We start from the raw sequence: 16707 nt of genomic DNA, 5'->3' as shown, positions 1-16707 counted from the left end.
TTTATTTATTTATTTATTTATTTATTTATTTATTTATTTATTTATTTAAGAGAGAGTGAGAGAGTGAGCACGAGGGGGAGGAGGGGCAGAGGGGAAGGGAGAAGGTGTGAGAGAATCTTTCAGGTGGACTCCTCACTGAGCTCAGAGCCTGCCTGACTCGGAGCTAGAGCCCAGACCCTGAGATCATGACCTGAGCAGAAACCAAGAGCCAGAGGCTCAACCGACTGAGCCACCTAGGCGCCACCCAAAATTAATCTATTAATATATAAATATATTTAATGCAACTCCAATCCAATATTCCAATAGGGATTTCTATGGAATTTGACATATTGATTCTGAAATGTGTGTTTAAGAATAAAGATCCAAAAACTAGCCAAGCCACTTCTGAAGAAGAATTAAGGTGGGTAGCCTTTCCCTGCCAGATATCAGTATTTATTATAAAGCTCTAATAGTTAAAACAGTATGGGGTTGGCACAGGAATGGACAAACTGACCAGTGAAATAGAACTGATAGCCAGACACAGACCTCTGCATGTAATTTACACGATGGAAGCAGAAGGCAGTATAGAAACATGGATAAAAGTATGGCAGATTCTGGAGCCAGACTGCTTGGCTTTGTATCCTGGCTTTGACACTTACTAGCTGTGTGGTCTTGGGCAAGTTGCTGAATCTCTCTGGCCTCAGTTTCCCAGGAGGGAAAGAGGGACTATACAATAAATAAAGCAGATGACTTAGTTACAGATATGAAAAAATGAGATTGAATTTGAGCCCAACTTTTTACCAAAAAGTCAATTTCAAATCAGTTAGGTACTTAAATATCAAAAGCAACACTATGAAACTTTGAGAAGAAAATATAAGTGATCATTATTGAAACTTGGGGTAATTCTTTAAAAAGACCTCAGGACACCTGGGTGGCACAGTCGGTTAAGCATCCAACTGTTGGTTTTGGCTCAGGTCGTGATCTCAGGGTCCTGGGATCAAGCCCCTCGTGGGGCTCTCTGCTCAGCGCAGAGTCTGCCTAAGACGGTCTCTTCCTCTCCCTCTGCCCCACGCCCCACCCCTGCTCGCTCCCACTCTCCAAAATAAATAAGTAAATCTTTAAAAAAAGTTTAAAAAACCCTCAAAAGCACTAACCATAAAATACCAATATATTTGACTATGTTAAAATGTAGAACTTCTTTTTTTCAAAAGAAATCTTAAAGAAAGTAAAATACTACAAATGCAAGAATATATTTTAAATGCATGTAGTTGATAAAAGATGAGTATCAAGAAATTGCAAAATTGGTATGAAAGGAAAACTAGCCCAATCAAAAAATGGGGAAAAAAATGACCAAGCATTTCTTAGAGGAGGAAACATGTATGGCCAATAAACATCTGAAGAGATGCTCAACTTAACTAGTAATCATGGAAACAAAAGTCAAGACAACAATGAAATATCATCTTACATTTGATTGGCCAAAATTAAGACGTCTGACAATACAGCAGGTGTGGATCAGTGGAACTGCTTACTCATTGCTGTGGGACCACACACAGATATAAGCACTTTGAGAACAAGTTATTATTTAACATTGGTCGTTATCCCAGCCTGTACCTCAGCAATTCTACTAGGTATATACCTAGGGGTTATGTACGAGAATCTTCATAACACCAATTTGCAATAGCAAAACAACAACAAACCTCCTCCTCCAAGCAAGGGAATGATAAATATAAAATTTAGGATAGTGATTCCCTGAGGTGGGGAGGGACGCGGGATGGGGAGGACAACATAAGTAAATGGAAATTATTACTAATGCTCTAAAATTTGAGTGGTGGGCTCACAGATCTTCATTACATCATTAAAAATAAACCAATGAGCATTAGAAGACAAGCCACAGACTGGGAGAAAATATTTGCAAAAGACACATCTGTTAAAGGACAGTCATCCAAAATATACAAAGAGCTCGTAAGTCTCAACAAAAAGAAAACAAACAACCTGATTAAAAGATGGGACAAAGACCTTAATAGACACCTTACCAAAGAAGATCTACAGATAGCAAATAAGCATATGAAAAGATATTCTACAGCATGTGTCATAAGGGAAATGCAAATTAAAACAAGGAGATACCATGACACATCTCTTAGAATGGCCAAAATCCAAACACTGACAATACCAAATGTTGGCAAGAGTGTGGAGAAGTAGCCTCCCTTCCCTCTCCCATCCCTGAGGCAGATAACCCTTAAGTCCCTTACAACTGCAGCATCAAGGGAAAGCCCAGGGTTTCTGGATGGTGCACAGAGGTCTCAAAGTCAGGTCCAGATGTGGCTCATCCTAACCCGGAGCAATGAACCAGGGAACGAAGACACGGTACCTGCTAACCCCCTACCCAATATAAATTATGGAACTGGGACATGGTCATTATAATAAACACTCTTATTCCCAAAGGGAAAGAATGGGAGATACCCAGCAGCAGACAGTGGCTCCTGGCAATTCTCAAATTCCATTAGGCAGACATTTTTAGGGCCCTCTTCCATGGAGATGGAAAATAATGTTGGGTAGGCCCAGCTTCTGCTCCCTACATAGCTCCTTTATGCGTTGTTCTCTGTGGCCTCTGCAGCCCTGTGAATGCGGATTTTCCCATGATCCTCCTTGGCCACGTCTGAAAATGATGTTGGGGAATATACCCAAATTGGGGATTGGATCATTGCCTCAGTCAACTTTCTGCCCACAGATGGCTCGGAACCCAAGGGCCATTTTATTACTTAATTGTTACAATCTCTTAGCCCAAGCTGGTAGTTCTTTTGCCACTAGAACTCTCTTGAAAATGTAGTCGGCTTCTCATCTGTTTGTTTCTGGTTAGTTTCATGTGCCACTAAGCCACACCCAGAGTTCTTTCCTAGAGATTCTTAGATATGCTATGCTTCTTTGTTTTCTCACCCCCATAAGTCCTGGGTTCAAATGTGGGTATCTGGGGCCAGCATGCTTTGCTGGGCGTGCTGGCTGTTTTCCTGTTGTCTCTCAGCTCCAAGCTCACCTGTGTATATTTTGGTTCGTGTTGACTGGAACTCAGCAAACCACCACTTCCCAGGTGTCCTTGCCTGATGGCTTCCTGTTAGGTTCTTCCAGTGGGAGAATTGGCGGGAGATGAAAAGGTGGCCAAAGGGGAGGCAGGACTTTCTTCCTCATTTCAGCACCGATTAGCATCCCTCCAGGAGCAAAGGACAGCTGTGGAGTCAACTTTCAGCTTCTTTTGGCCCTTCCAGCCCCAGACACATCATGTCCCCTCAAAAGTTTCAGTACCAGCCAGCCACGCCTTTAGTGGTATGAAGACAGGTCCCCCAGAGGTCCCGTCATCGGCTGCTTGGTGTCCCCCTCAGATGTCCACACACCAGCTAGTGGTACCCCCCTGCCAGGTCTGAGTAGCAGCCAAGTGGGATTTCCCAAACTTTAGTTCTGGCATCCACACCTCTTCCTTTTTATTCCCCACCTAAAGACTAGCTGCTTTTGACAATTACGAGAATCTCCTTACTTCAGCCCTAGGGGTGGTAGCTGCTGCTTGGAGTTACTAGTATCTGGGTTATATCAGTATCCTCTTTTTGTTCCTTCAGACTTCCAACACCATGGAACGCCAACTCCCTGAATTAAATCTCCTTGAGACTCCTGGTGTAGTTTCTGTTTCTCTAACTAGACCAGATACAGTGGGAGAGCCACAAGGCTACATCCTTTTTGCTGAGCTATTTTGTCCAATTGAAAGATTTGCTGGGTGCCGTGCCCTTAGCGGACCTTTACTGCGGTACTGACCCCATAATGCAGTTAGGGGTTTTCACAAGAGGGTGATGGCAATACCGGTGTTTTCACTTAGCCTTTCCACTCAAAATTCGTCTTGGTTTCATCTTTTATAGATGGAAATTGAGAAGCAATCTTGAAAGTCCCTGAGTGTCTTGACTCTTTCTGGTCCATTTCATCCTTACTTGCAAACTAGTCAATTATTTTCTTTCACATTTTTTTAAGTTTCAAGTAAACTCCATGCCACACGTGGGACTTGAACTCACAACTCCGAGATCAAGAGTCGCATGCTCCACCGATTGAGCCAGCAGGCGCCCCACCGATTCTTTTCTTAAAGCATATCTTTCTTGGAGTACCTTGCCAAATGTAGCTAACAGCAACCAATACACACTGCTAATGTTCTATTTCCAACCTCTTTCATTGAACTACAAGTTGATTAGACCCCTGATCTGCCCTCCTGCTTATGGCAGGGCATAGTTTTACCAAATGTTTCATCACTGCCTCCAATAACAATGTATTTGCTCCTCCCTGCTCCAACGCAAAGTCAATGCCATATATTTTGGATTACAGCAGCATTCCATCCCTGGTACCAATTTTCTTTTCTTTTCTTTTTTAAGATTTTATTTATTTATTTGAGAGAGAGTGAGAGAGAGCAAGAGAACACAAGCAGGGGGAGGGGCAGAGGGAGAGGGACAAGCAGCCTCCCCACTGAGCGTGGAGCCAGACACAGGGCTCCATCCCAGGACCCTGAGATCATGCCCTGAGCCAAAGTTAGACGCTCAACAAACTGAGCCACCCAGGCGCTTCTCTGGTACCAATTTTCCATGTCGGTTGGGAAAAGCTAGGTTATGAAGAGGTAACAAATATTCCTGTATCTCGGTGGTTTAGTCTCAGTGGTTTAACCCAACAAAGGTTTATTTCTCACTCAGGCCAATGTGTCCATCATAGGCCAACTAGGGACTCTGTTCCATGTTCTCATTCCGGGACTGTATTGGATGCTACACCTCACGATGGGGGGAGATAAAGGGAGGAGGGAAACCATGCACAGACTCTTAGAGCTTCCAACTAAAAGAAAACATGTAACTTGGCCAAAGCAAGTCACATGGCCTAACTTTGGAGGGGTCAGGCACATGCAATTCGACTACATATCTAGGTGGAGAACAGCACTAATCCAGTAACCCACAGAACAACCAGACCAAATTAGAATGGGAGAATGGAGGGCTCTGAGAAGAAAAAGAGTGGATGTGATAAATCATCTGATATGATAGAGCAGTGATAGAGATAATGACAGAGATAACCACAAGTGTATGGAGAGCACAGAGAGGTGAACCTGTCCAAATCTAATGAGTGAGAGTAAATTAAGGAAAACAGTACAAAAAGTAATTAGAAAACAAAAATAATTAGAAACCCTAGGAAAAACAAACAGCTCTGTAAGAAAGGAAATGTAATAGTACCCAATTGGCTCTAAAAAACCAATATTCCCCTAGCTGATAATAATGTAAACACTGTATATTAGTATCAACCTGTAGTCAAAGCTTAGAAGATTTAATTATGGTCACAGGACAGAATTTAATGTTAACAACCTTGACAATTAAAACAGTCAGACAGGGAGGCTGAGAGGTCAAAGAGGGAGAGGGAAGCTGAATGGGAAAGGAAGGGCCCTAATATCCTCAAATTACAAACTGGGGCACCAAGCACTCCTGTCTGTAGATTAGGGAACAACGGAGTGTATGGGTATTACTTGACTTTACAAAGGTCACCATAGATAGAATACTACTGGGGTGGGAGAGGAGAAGGATTATGGCAGTGGTATATATTAATTCATCATCTGTCATGGCAGGACACTTATAGATAATGTTTAAAACTGATAAAGTGAGAAATTGCTGTATAAGCACATTATTTATAAAATTATAGATAAAACTAGAAGAAATAGCTGAAAGAATTAAAAAGTGGTTGCCTCTTGGGAACAGAACTGGTGGTTAGGAGGAGGGGGGCAGAGTACAAATGCCTTTCATTATAAATCTTTCAGTACTGTTTAATTTTCAAACCATATGGATGGATATAAAAAAATCATTAAAATACAATTATGTTTTTAAAAGGGCTTTTACAGACAAATGAAACTGAAGATCAAGGAAATTAAGTAACATGTTCAAGGTCATGGAGCTTAGTGGTAGAGCTGGATTCAAACACAGTTCCTTTGACTTTCAGTCTGGGGTTCCTTTTGCTTGCTTACACAAGCCATTTAACAAACATTTATCGAGCGCCTATTTTTTTTTAAAGATTTCATTTATTTATTTGAAAAAGAGAGAGAGAGTGAGAGAGAGCACAAGCAGGGTGAAGGGCAGAGGGAGAAGCAGACTCTCTGCTGAGCAGAGAGATGGATGTGGGACCCAATCCCAGGACTCCAGGATCATGACCTGAGCCAAAGGCAGATGCCCAACCGACTGAGCCACCTGGGTGCCCCTAAGCGCCTATTTTGGATATGATATCAGGTGTAAGGGCCAAGACACAGAAGTCCCATACTGGTCAGAGGTTGCACATAGTCTACTGTAGGAGGACAGACACTTCAACCAGTCCTTACAGTGCAATGTGGTTTACATGATCATGTGTGCAAGATTTGAGAACTTAAGTTATTTTAACCACACTCAGTTGACATTGCTGCCTCTTTCCATTTGGACTTCCTCACTGTAATACTTACACTTGTGTCAGGTGGTGGTGGGATAGCCGTGGGCTTCTGTGGGGTGACTAAAGGAAAGTTGTGTTGGAAAGCCATTTAGTGGGATATATTTATGTGCTTCTCAGTCATTTCTGTGATTAGTTAGGTTGTTGCTAGCCATGCTAGTGTAGGAATGAAATTATAGTAAATGCTTGAGTAATTCAAAAGAAGGCAGAAAAAGAGCAAAAGGGGAACAAAGGGCAGATGAGACAAAACAAAACAAAACAAAACAAAACAAAACAAAACAAAACAAAACCCTAGCAAGATAGTAGACTTAACTGAATCACACCAATAATCACATTATGTGTGAGCAGCCTTAATACTCCAATTAAAGGGGAGGAATTGTAAGACTGGATTCAAAAAAAGCAAAACCCAAGTAACTTTATACTATTTATAAGACTATAAAAATATACTTTAAATATTAACACAAATATGTTAAGAGTAAAAGGATAGAAAAAGATATATTATGCTAACAGTAATCAAAAGAAAGTAGATCTAAGAGCAAAGAATATTACCAGGAATAACGAGGGTCATCACATAATGATAAGGGCCAATTCATTAATTGGTCATAACAGTTCTAAGTGGTTATGCACTTAGTAGCAGAGTATCAAAATACATGAAACAAAGCCTAATAGAATTGCAAAAAGAAAAGGACAAATATACAATTATAGTAAAATATTTCAACACAATCAACATATTTGATAAAACACCTAGACAAATAGTCAGTAAGAATATAGAAGATTTGAATAACACTCAACTGACTTAATCTGATGTTTATAGAATACTCTACCCAACAACAGCAGAATATGCATTCTTTCCAAGTGCACATAAAATACTACAGAAGACCGTATTTTGTGCAATAAAACAAGTATCAATATATTTAAAGATTTATTTTATTTTAAAAATTTTTTAAAGATTAAATTTAATTAATTAATTAATTAATTTAAGAGAGGGGTGGGGGAGGAGCAGAGGGAGAGGGACAAGCTGACTCCATGCGGAGCACAGAGCCTGACACAGGGCTTGATCCCATGACCCTGAGATCATGACCTGAGCTGAAATCAAGAGTCAGATGCTTAACTGACTGAGCCAACCAGGCGCCCCTTTATTTATTTTATTATTATTTTTAAAATTTTTAAATTTTATTTATTTATTTTTTTAAAGATTTTATTTATTTATTTGACAGAGAGAGAGCACAGGCAGGCGGAGTGGCAGAGGAAGAGGGAGAAGCAGGCTGGGGCTCGATCCCAGGACCCTGGGATCATGACCTAAGCTGAAGGTAGACACTCAACCCACTGATCCACCCAGAAGTCCCTATTTATTTTATTTTATTTTGTTTTGTTTTATTTTATTTTATTTGAGAGAGAGAGAGAGAGAGAGAGGGAGAGAACGTGAGGGAGAGGAGTGGCAGAGGGAGAGGGAGAGAGATAATCCCAAGCAGACTCCACGCTAAGCAAGGAGCCTGATGCAGGGCTTGATCTCACCACCCTGAGATCATTACCTGAGCTGACACCAAGAGTTGGAGGCTTAACTGACTGAGTCACCCAGGCACCCTTCAATATATTTAAAAGTGTTCTAGTCATATAGAATTAAATTAGAAATTGATAACAGAAAGATATTTAGAAAATTTCCACATATTTTAGGACAAAGAAATGCACTTCTAAATAACTCATAGGTCAAAAAGAAATCACAAGAGAATTTTTTTTTAAAGATTTTATTTATTTATTCATGAGAGACAGAGAGAGAGAGAGAGGCAGAGGGAAAAGCAGGCTCCCAAGGAGCAGGGAGAAGCAGACTCCCCGCTGAGCAGGGAGCCCGATGCGGGACTCGATCCCAGGACCCCGGGATCATGACCTGAGCCGAAGGCGGACGCCCAACCATCTGAGCCACCCAGGCGCCCCGAAATCACAAGAGAATTAAAAACAAGTTTGACCTGAATGAAATGAAAACACAATATTAAAGTTTGGGGGATGCAGCTAAAGCAGTACTTGAGGGAAATTTATTGCATTAAACACTTATATTAGAAAAAAGGAAATAAATTACCCAAATTTTCACTGTCACAGAACCGGAAAGTGGAAGCAAACTGCCTCAAAGCAGAAGATAGGATATAATAATGATAAGGGCAGAAATTAATAAACAAAGAACAGAAAAACAGTAGGAAAAACAAATGAGACAAAATATGGTATTTTGAGGAGATTAACAAAATTGATCAACCTCTAGACAGCCTGACCAGGAAAAAGAAGACTTAGGTGGCTCAGTCAGTTAAGCGTCTGCCTTCTGCTTAGGTCATGATCTCGGGTCCTGAGATGGAGCCCTGCGTCAGGCTCTCTGCTCAGCAGGGCGTCTGCTTCTCCCTCTCCTGCTCTTCCCCCCTGCTCATGTTCTCGCTCACTCTCTCTCTCTCTAAATGAATAAATAAAATCTTAAAAAGAAAATCTCTAAAAAAAAAAGAAAAAAAGAAAAAGACAAATTACCAACCTCAGAAATGATAGAGGGGAGATCACTACAAATTCAACAGATATTAACTAGATAATAAGGGAATATTATGAATAACTACATGCCAATAAATTAACAATTTTTTGAGACAATGGAGAAAGATAAAAGTACCAAAGCTCATTTGAGAATAGTTAGGTTAAATAACTCTGTATGTATTAAAGAAATTTTATGTGTAGTTAAAAAGCCTCCCACAAAGCCTCCCATCAACTTTACATATTGATGGCTTCACTGGCAAATTCTACCAAACAGGGGCGCCTGGGTGGTTCAGTCATTAAGCGTCTGCCTTCAGCTCGGGTCATGATCCCAGGTTCCTGGGATCGAGCCCCGCATCGGGCTCCCTGCTCCGCGGGAAGCCTGCTTCTCCCTCTCCCATTCCCACTGCTTGTGTTCCCTCTCTCGCTGTCAAATAAATAAAATCTTTAAAAAAAAAAAATTCTACCAAACATTTGAGGAAGAAATAATATCAGTTTACAAACTCTTGCAGAAAATGAGGGAAAGAATGCTTCCTAACCATTCTTCAAGTCCAGCATTACCCTGATATCAAAACCAGATAAAGATATTACAAGGAAGGACATCTGGAGAACAATATTCATAATGAACAGAGATGCAAAAATTCTTTTTTTTTTAAAGATTTTATTTATTTATTTGACAGAGAGAGACACAGTGAGAGAGGGAACACAAGCAGGGGGAGTGGGAGAGGGAGAAGCAGGCTTCCCGTGGAGCAGGGAGCCCGATGCGGGGCTCCATCCCAGGACCCTGGGACCATGACCTGAGCCGAAGGCAGACGCTTAACGGCTGAGCCACCCAGGCGCCCCCAGAGATGCAAAAATTCTTAATAAAATTTTAACAAATCAAAACCCACGATATATAAAAAATAAAATATATCACTATGCAATACATATTATCCTAGAGATGAAAAGTTGCTTTAACATTTGAAAAGTAATCAGTGTAGTTCACAGTATTAACAAATTTAAAAGGACAAACCATATGATCATCTCAATAGATGCAGAAAAAGGATTTGACAAAATCCAACATCCATCCCTGATAAAAACTTGCAGCAAACTAGATATAGAGGGAAGAGAACTTCCTCAATCTGATAAAGGGCCTTTATGAAAAATCTAATATCCTAACGTCTTACTTAATGGTGAAAGATTGGGTGCCCTCTCCCTAAGATCAAGAGCAAGGAGAGGGTGTCAGGATCTTACCATTTGTATTTAATGTTGTGCTGGGAATTTCTAGTCAGGGCAATTAGGCAAGGCAAGATATAAGAGGCATAGAGATTAGAAATAAAAAGGTAAAACTGTCTTTACTTTCAGACAACATGATCATCTATGAAAAAAGAATTATTTTTTTAAGATTTTATTTTTAAGCAATCTCCACACCCAATGTGGGGCTCGAACTCATGACGCTGAGATCAAGAGTTGCACGCTCTACTGACTGAGCCAGACAGGTAGCCCAGAAAATTTTAAAGCATCTGTAAAGTGCCACTGAAAATGAGTTTTAAAAGTTTCAAAATATATGCAAATATAGTAATATACAAAAAGCCACTGTATTTCTACATATCAGCAACATTCTGACTGAAAGTGAAATTTTAATTTTTTAAAGTTTATTTATTTTTAAATAATCTCTTCCTTTAACATGGGGCTTGAAGTCATGACCCCCTGAGATCAAGAGTCGCATGCTGCACCAACTGAGCCAGCCAGTTGCCCCTGAAATTGAAATTCTTAAAGTACATTAATAATGGTATAAGTATATGAAATGCTTAGTAATAAATTTGACAGAAGATGTGCAAGGGGCGCCTGGGTGGCTCAGTCGTTAAGCGTCAAATAAATAAAATCTTTTTTTTTTTTTAAAGATTTTATTTATTTATTTATTTGAGAGAGAGAGAGAGAGAAAGAAACAGCATGAGAGGGGATAGGGTCAGAGGGAAAAGCAGGCTCCCCGCTGAGCCGGGAGCCCGATGCGGGACTCGATCCCGGGACTCCAGGATCATGACCTGAGCCGAAGGCAGTCGCTTAACCAACTGAGCCACCCAGGTGCCCAAATAAATAAAATCTTAACAAAAAAAAAAATGTGCAAGACTTGTAGCTGAAAATTATGAAATATTGCAGAGAGAAATTAATGAAAATCTGAATAGATGGAGAGATACACCATGTTCATGGATCAAAAACTCAATATTATTAATGTCAATTCTTTCCAGATTGATGGATCCGACACCATCCCTATCAAAAGGGATAAATAAAGCAAGCTTTATTTTATTTTTGAAAATGTATAAGCAGATTCTAAAATCTATTTATTTTTATTTTTTTAAAGATTTTATTTATTTATTTGACACAGGGAGACACAGCGGGAGAGGGAACACATGCAGGGGGAGTGGGAGAGGGAGAAGCAGGCTTCCTGCTGAGCAGGGAGCCCGATGCGGGGCTCCATCGCAGGACCCTGGTATCATGACCTGAGCTGAAGGCAGACGCTTAACGACTGAGCCACCCAGGCGCCCCCAAATTTATTTCTTAAGGTAATTCTTTTTTCTTTTAAGATTGTATTTATTTATTTAACATAGAGAGAGAGCGAGAGAGCGAGTGAGAGAGCACACAAGCAAGGGGAGCGGCAGGCAGAGGGAGAAGCAGGCGCCCCCCACTGAGCAGGGTGCATTTGGAAAGCAGCAGTTGGAAAAATGTAGTCAGTGGCCCAAGATAAATGCGGCTCATCTTCTTGGAGAGTTGATTTTACTCAATCGTGTGGGGAGAAGGAGAGGGTAACATTATTCCTCTGTTAAAATTTCTATCAGGGCAAAATTTACAGGGAATTTAAAATTAATAATATTGAGTTTTTTGATCCACGAACTACATCCATTAAACAACTGCTCATTTCCTTCCACCCCAGCCCCCGGCAACCACCATTCTACTTTCTATCTCTATGAATTTGACTACTCTAGGAACCTCATATAGTGGAATCGTACAGTATTGTCTTTTCGTGATTGACTTATTGCATTTAACATAATGTCCTTGAGGTTCATCCATGTTCTAGCATGTGTCAGAATTCCCTTCCTTCTTAAGGCTGAATATATTCCATTGTATGCATGTACCACATTTTACTTATTTATTCATCAGTCGACGGATATTTGGGTTGCTTCTACCTTTTGCCTATTGTGAATAGTGCTGCTAGGAACATAGGCTGTATAAATATCTCTTGGAGAACCTGTTTTCAATTATTTTGGGTATATAAAGAACTCTTATAATTCAATAATAAGACGATCAATCCAGTTTTTTTTTTTTAATTGGGGGAAGATTTGACTAGACATTGTACCAAAGAAGAAACAAAGATCATGGTAAGTCAGCATACAAAAAGATGCTTAACAACATTAATGGACAGGAAAATATAAATGAAACCCACAATGATAAAGCACTCTGAATCCACTGAAATGGTTCAGATTAAACTGACTGAATGAGTGCTGTGAGAGTGTGGAGGAACTGGAACTCTCATAGGCTGCTGGTGGGAATGTGGGCCAATACCACCAGGGTGGAAAAACTTTGGCACCTTAAAAAATGTTAAACATACATCTATCGTATGACTTGGCCATTCGACTCCTAGGTATGTACCTGAGAGAAATGACAGTCTATGTCCACATGTGGATTTGAACATGCACTTTCTTACCAGCTTTATTTGTATACTAGCCAGCAACTAGAAACAATCCAAAGTCTGTCAATAAGTGAATGAGCAACCAAACCGTGCTATAACCATAAAATGGCACTCTACTCAGCAATAGAAGGGGACAAATTATTGGTGTGTGCAACATACATATGAATTGCAAAATAATTATGCTGAGTGAATGGAGCCGGACAAAAAAGAATGCATACTGTGTGATTCCATTTGTGTAGCATTCTAGAAACGCAAACTAATCGAGAGTGACAGAGGCAGACTATTGTTTGCCTGGGGATGTGGGGGAGGAGGCAGTGTGGGGCAGAAGGGAGAGATGACAAAGGGCCATAGGAAGTTTTGGGGGTGATGATATGTTCATTACCTCGACTTGATGCTTTCATGGATATATATGTGTATATATACTTATATATAATATGTATGTCAAAACTTACCAAATTATATACTTTAAATATGTGCAGTCCATTGCATGTAATAATATTTCAATAAAGCTATAAGGCAAAAATAAATAAATTCACGTAGACCCATAAAGAGAAATACTATGTAGCAACGAAAACTGTGGAAAGATATTTATGATAATTGTTGAGAGAGAAAAAAGCAGATTACAAAACAGTATATCCAATATGGTCACTTGTTTTTGTTTTTTAATTTTTTATTTATTATTGTTATTATTTTTTAAAAGACTTTATTTTTAAGTAATCTCTATACCCAGTGTGGGACTTGAACTCACAACCCTGAGACCAAGAGTCACATGCTCTACCGACTGCGCCATCCAGGCGCCCTGGTCGGTTGTTTTTAGAGAACTTGAATATCTCCAGCATTCACCATTTGATTATAAAAACTACCACATTAAAATCAAATCATGGCTTATGCCAGCCCAGAGCCATCCTGCCAGTGTGGGAATTCCCCTGCAAAGTCCACTGCCCTGCCTGTTTCTGGGTGTCCCCAAATGTGTCTCATTGCACTCAGAAAGCAATCTTGGATGTCATTTGCTGTTTGTGACAGCGGGAGCCTCTGCTGAGCTGAGGCTCCTGCATTAACACGTTGCTAGCTGTGCCAGAAATAGGCCCACTCGTCCATGCTGCTGCCAGGCCCCAGGCGTGGGGTGCCTGTCATTCCGGCCCTGACACTCTTGGACCCTTAGGGTGCTCTGAGAGCACAGCCGGAGCAAAGTGACAAGGGAAAGTGCCCCATCTTGTTACACGGTCAGGAGGCTGGCTTGGGCCCCAGGTGGGCAGCATGGCAGCCCTATGTCTGCAGACTGTCCTTTTCTCAGGGGAGGGGCTGGGGCAGGAGTTCAAGGACCCGCCTCTGCAAGGTATCTGCAATGGCTGATCCTCCGCCTCTCCCATCCTGGTGTGGAATGCAGTCCTCCTGCCAAGCTCCTGCTCCCAAGATCCAAGATCCAAGTCTTTCAGGGACCACCATCATCCTCTGTCAGGTCCAGATGAGCGTGTCTCCCCAACATGAATACTGATGGCGATTTTTCTAGGCAGCTCCTTACGCCTATGATCATATCATGTATTTCATATTGTATCATATTACATTATACAACATAACATACCATATGTAGACACACACGGTGGGGGAGGAGGGGTGCCTCTATCTCCCCAGTTAGCATGTCTGTATCTTTCAGCTCTAGTCTAGTTGGAAGCACATACCTTAAAATATTAACAGTGATTCTGAGGGAAGAGACCATGGATGGTATTCATTTTCTTTGTTCTGTTCTGAACTGTCCGTTGTAATTTTTTTCTCTGGATACTCATTAGGGCAAGACGGTGTGTGTGGCTCAGAGGCTCGTCTCAGCACTCTGCTGAGTGTTTGGCACGCAGTAGATGCTCCATAAAGGTGCGAACCAATAGCAGGGATTACTTGTCCAGAGGGTGAGGAGCTGGTTTAGCAATAACAGGCAGATGGCTTTGGCACCCTGGCGCCTGCCCTGCTCCACGTGGACCCTGCCAGGTCCGGCGCCCGGCGGGGCGGGGTGTCTGGCGCCGGCCGGGTGCCCGGCCCTCTCGATCGCGGCCGCGCGGGCAGCCCCGGCCGCCCCACCCGTGCCGGGGAGGGGAGGGGACCAGAGTCATCAGGAGCTTGCCCGGCCGCTTCCGGCGCCTCGCGCAGCCTCCCCCATCAGGCTCAGCTCTGGCACCTCCATGCCCGGTTCTGAGCGTCTCCCCGCGGAGCTGCTTCGCCGACGGGGCCCCCCCCCCTGGGGAAGCCCCCCCCCCCCCCCCCCGCCCCCCCGGCAGTCCCTCCCCTGCCTCCCTGCCTCCCTGCCTCGCGAAGAACCGCACTCTCTGGGACCCTCGTGCCCCTGGCTCCTCGTCAGCCCCAGCACTCTCTTTAGGCAGAGCTGCCTCTACCCCCGGACTGGGCGCCAGACAAGCCGCCTGGTGCCTGGTGCCCTCTTGCTTGGGCAGGCTGAGGCATAAAGCATCCTGGGGTTTGAGCTGAGATGGGCCCGCCTCTCAGTAGGATGGGGGAGGCTGGCACCGGGTCAGGACCTGTGGACCCAAGCCTCAGAGTCCAGAGGGTGCAGCCAGTGTGACTCACTGGGACATGGGGTGGGTGGGGGAGCACTGGCCCTTGTGAGGGCAACCTCCCTGCAAGGGTCCAGTCCAGGAAGTGAGGCTGGGTCCTGACCCGCAGCAGCTGGGCCCAGGAGTTGGTTCTGGCGCTGACAGATGCAGGTGGTGAGAGAGGAGCAGGCAGGTCATGTTGGAGCCTGCTAGGCAGGATGGAGTTTAGGATTGGCTGGGCAGGTCCAGTATTCTGCTCATGCATCCCGCGTCTGGCCTCCGGGGCTTGTTGGCACCCCCACCTCCCCATCTCCACCCACTGCTTTCCTTGCCCAGCTTCTCTGTAAAGGGCTGTGGTTCTGAGAGGGGCCTGGCCTTGGAGCAATGTTGTCACCTCCACTTCCTGTCTTGCTGTCTCCCTCCTGTCCGTCTCCCCATTTATCCCACAACTTCCTGTATTCTGCCATGCTGAGGCCAAGGGGCCCCCAGAAGGAACTGGAGTCTTTAGCTTGGAGAACAGGAGAAGATGATTCATTCATTCATTTGATCATGTACACATGTATTTGCTTCCATTCATTCACTCTTTCCCCTTCAATTACTCCTTCATTCATTCTCGGGACACTTACTGAGCATCTACTATGTTCAAGACCCTGAGTGTTTGGTGGGAGTGGGGGCAGGATACTCTGATGAATCAACTCCATCCCTGCAGCAACCGTTCAAGGTCAAGAAGGGGAAATTAGCACAAATCAGCCCAATTTAAGAGAAAAAACAGTGTGAGAGAGAAATGAAGGGCTGTGAAGTGTGTGTGGGGGAAGTGGTGGGGGGGAACAGAGGGGACTGAGGAGGAGGATGGAAGTCCCACTTAGGAGGGGCACAGAAGACTTCCTGGAGGTGGTGCTGTTTGAGCCAGGCCTGGATGGGGGACAGGGTTGGGATGTAGAGCTCTCAGAGGGCATCAGGACAGAGGGAACAGCAGGAACAGAGGGACCCTCAGGTGTGTGAGGAACAGTTGGGAGCTCTGTTCATGGCTGGAAACAATTAGAAGAAATGAGTCTGGATGGGGCAGAGGACAGGACATGGGCTCCCATCTGTCTGCCTTCTGTCACAGGCCAGGGGAGCAGCCTTGTTCTGGGTGACCCAGAGCCACGGTCATGGGGTAATGGCAAGACCCTTGTGGCTATTAGAGCTCTTTAATTGTTCAGTCAGCCTTAGATGGAGTGAGCCCTTCAATCTTGGAGGTATGTAAGTGGAGGCTGGGATAGTAGGGGTGTGTGTGTGTGAGTGGAGCAGGGGAGAGTTATAGGTTCTGACCCATGGAGGGGTTCAGCTAGGGCAGTTCTGAAGGTGGGAGTTGGAGTGGATGACATCAGAGGTCCCTTCCTACCCAGAGTTTGGGGTCCTATCTGGAAAGGCTAAAAGGCCCAGCAGAGGGAATTCCTGGGAGTTTGGTTTTGTATTCACTCATTCATTTCCTCATTTGACCCTATGCCACTTCCTCCCTCCTTTCCTTCCTTCCTTCCTTCCTTCCTTCCTTCCTTCCTTCCTTCCTTCCTTCCTTCC

Source organism: Mirounga leonina, unplaced genomic scaffold (assembly GCF_011800145.1).
Source record: "Mirounga leonina isolate KUSES-001 unplaced genomic scaffold, KU_Mleo_1.0 Mir_173, whole genome shotgun sequence".
Lineage (NCBI taxonomy): Eukaryota > Metazoa > Chordata > Mammalia > Carnivora > Phocidae > Mirounga > Mirounga leonina.
The sequence above is the reverse complement of the archived record's forward strand: the minus strand, read 5'-3'. Positions refer to the sequence as shown.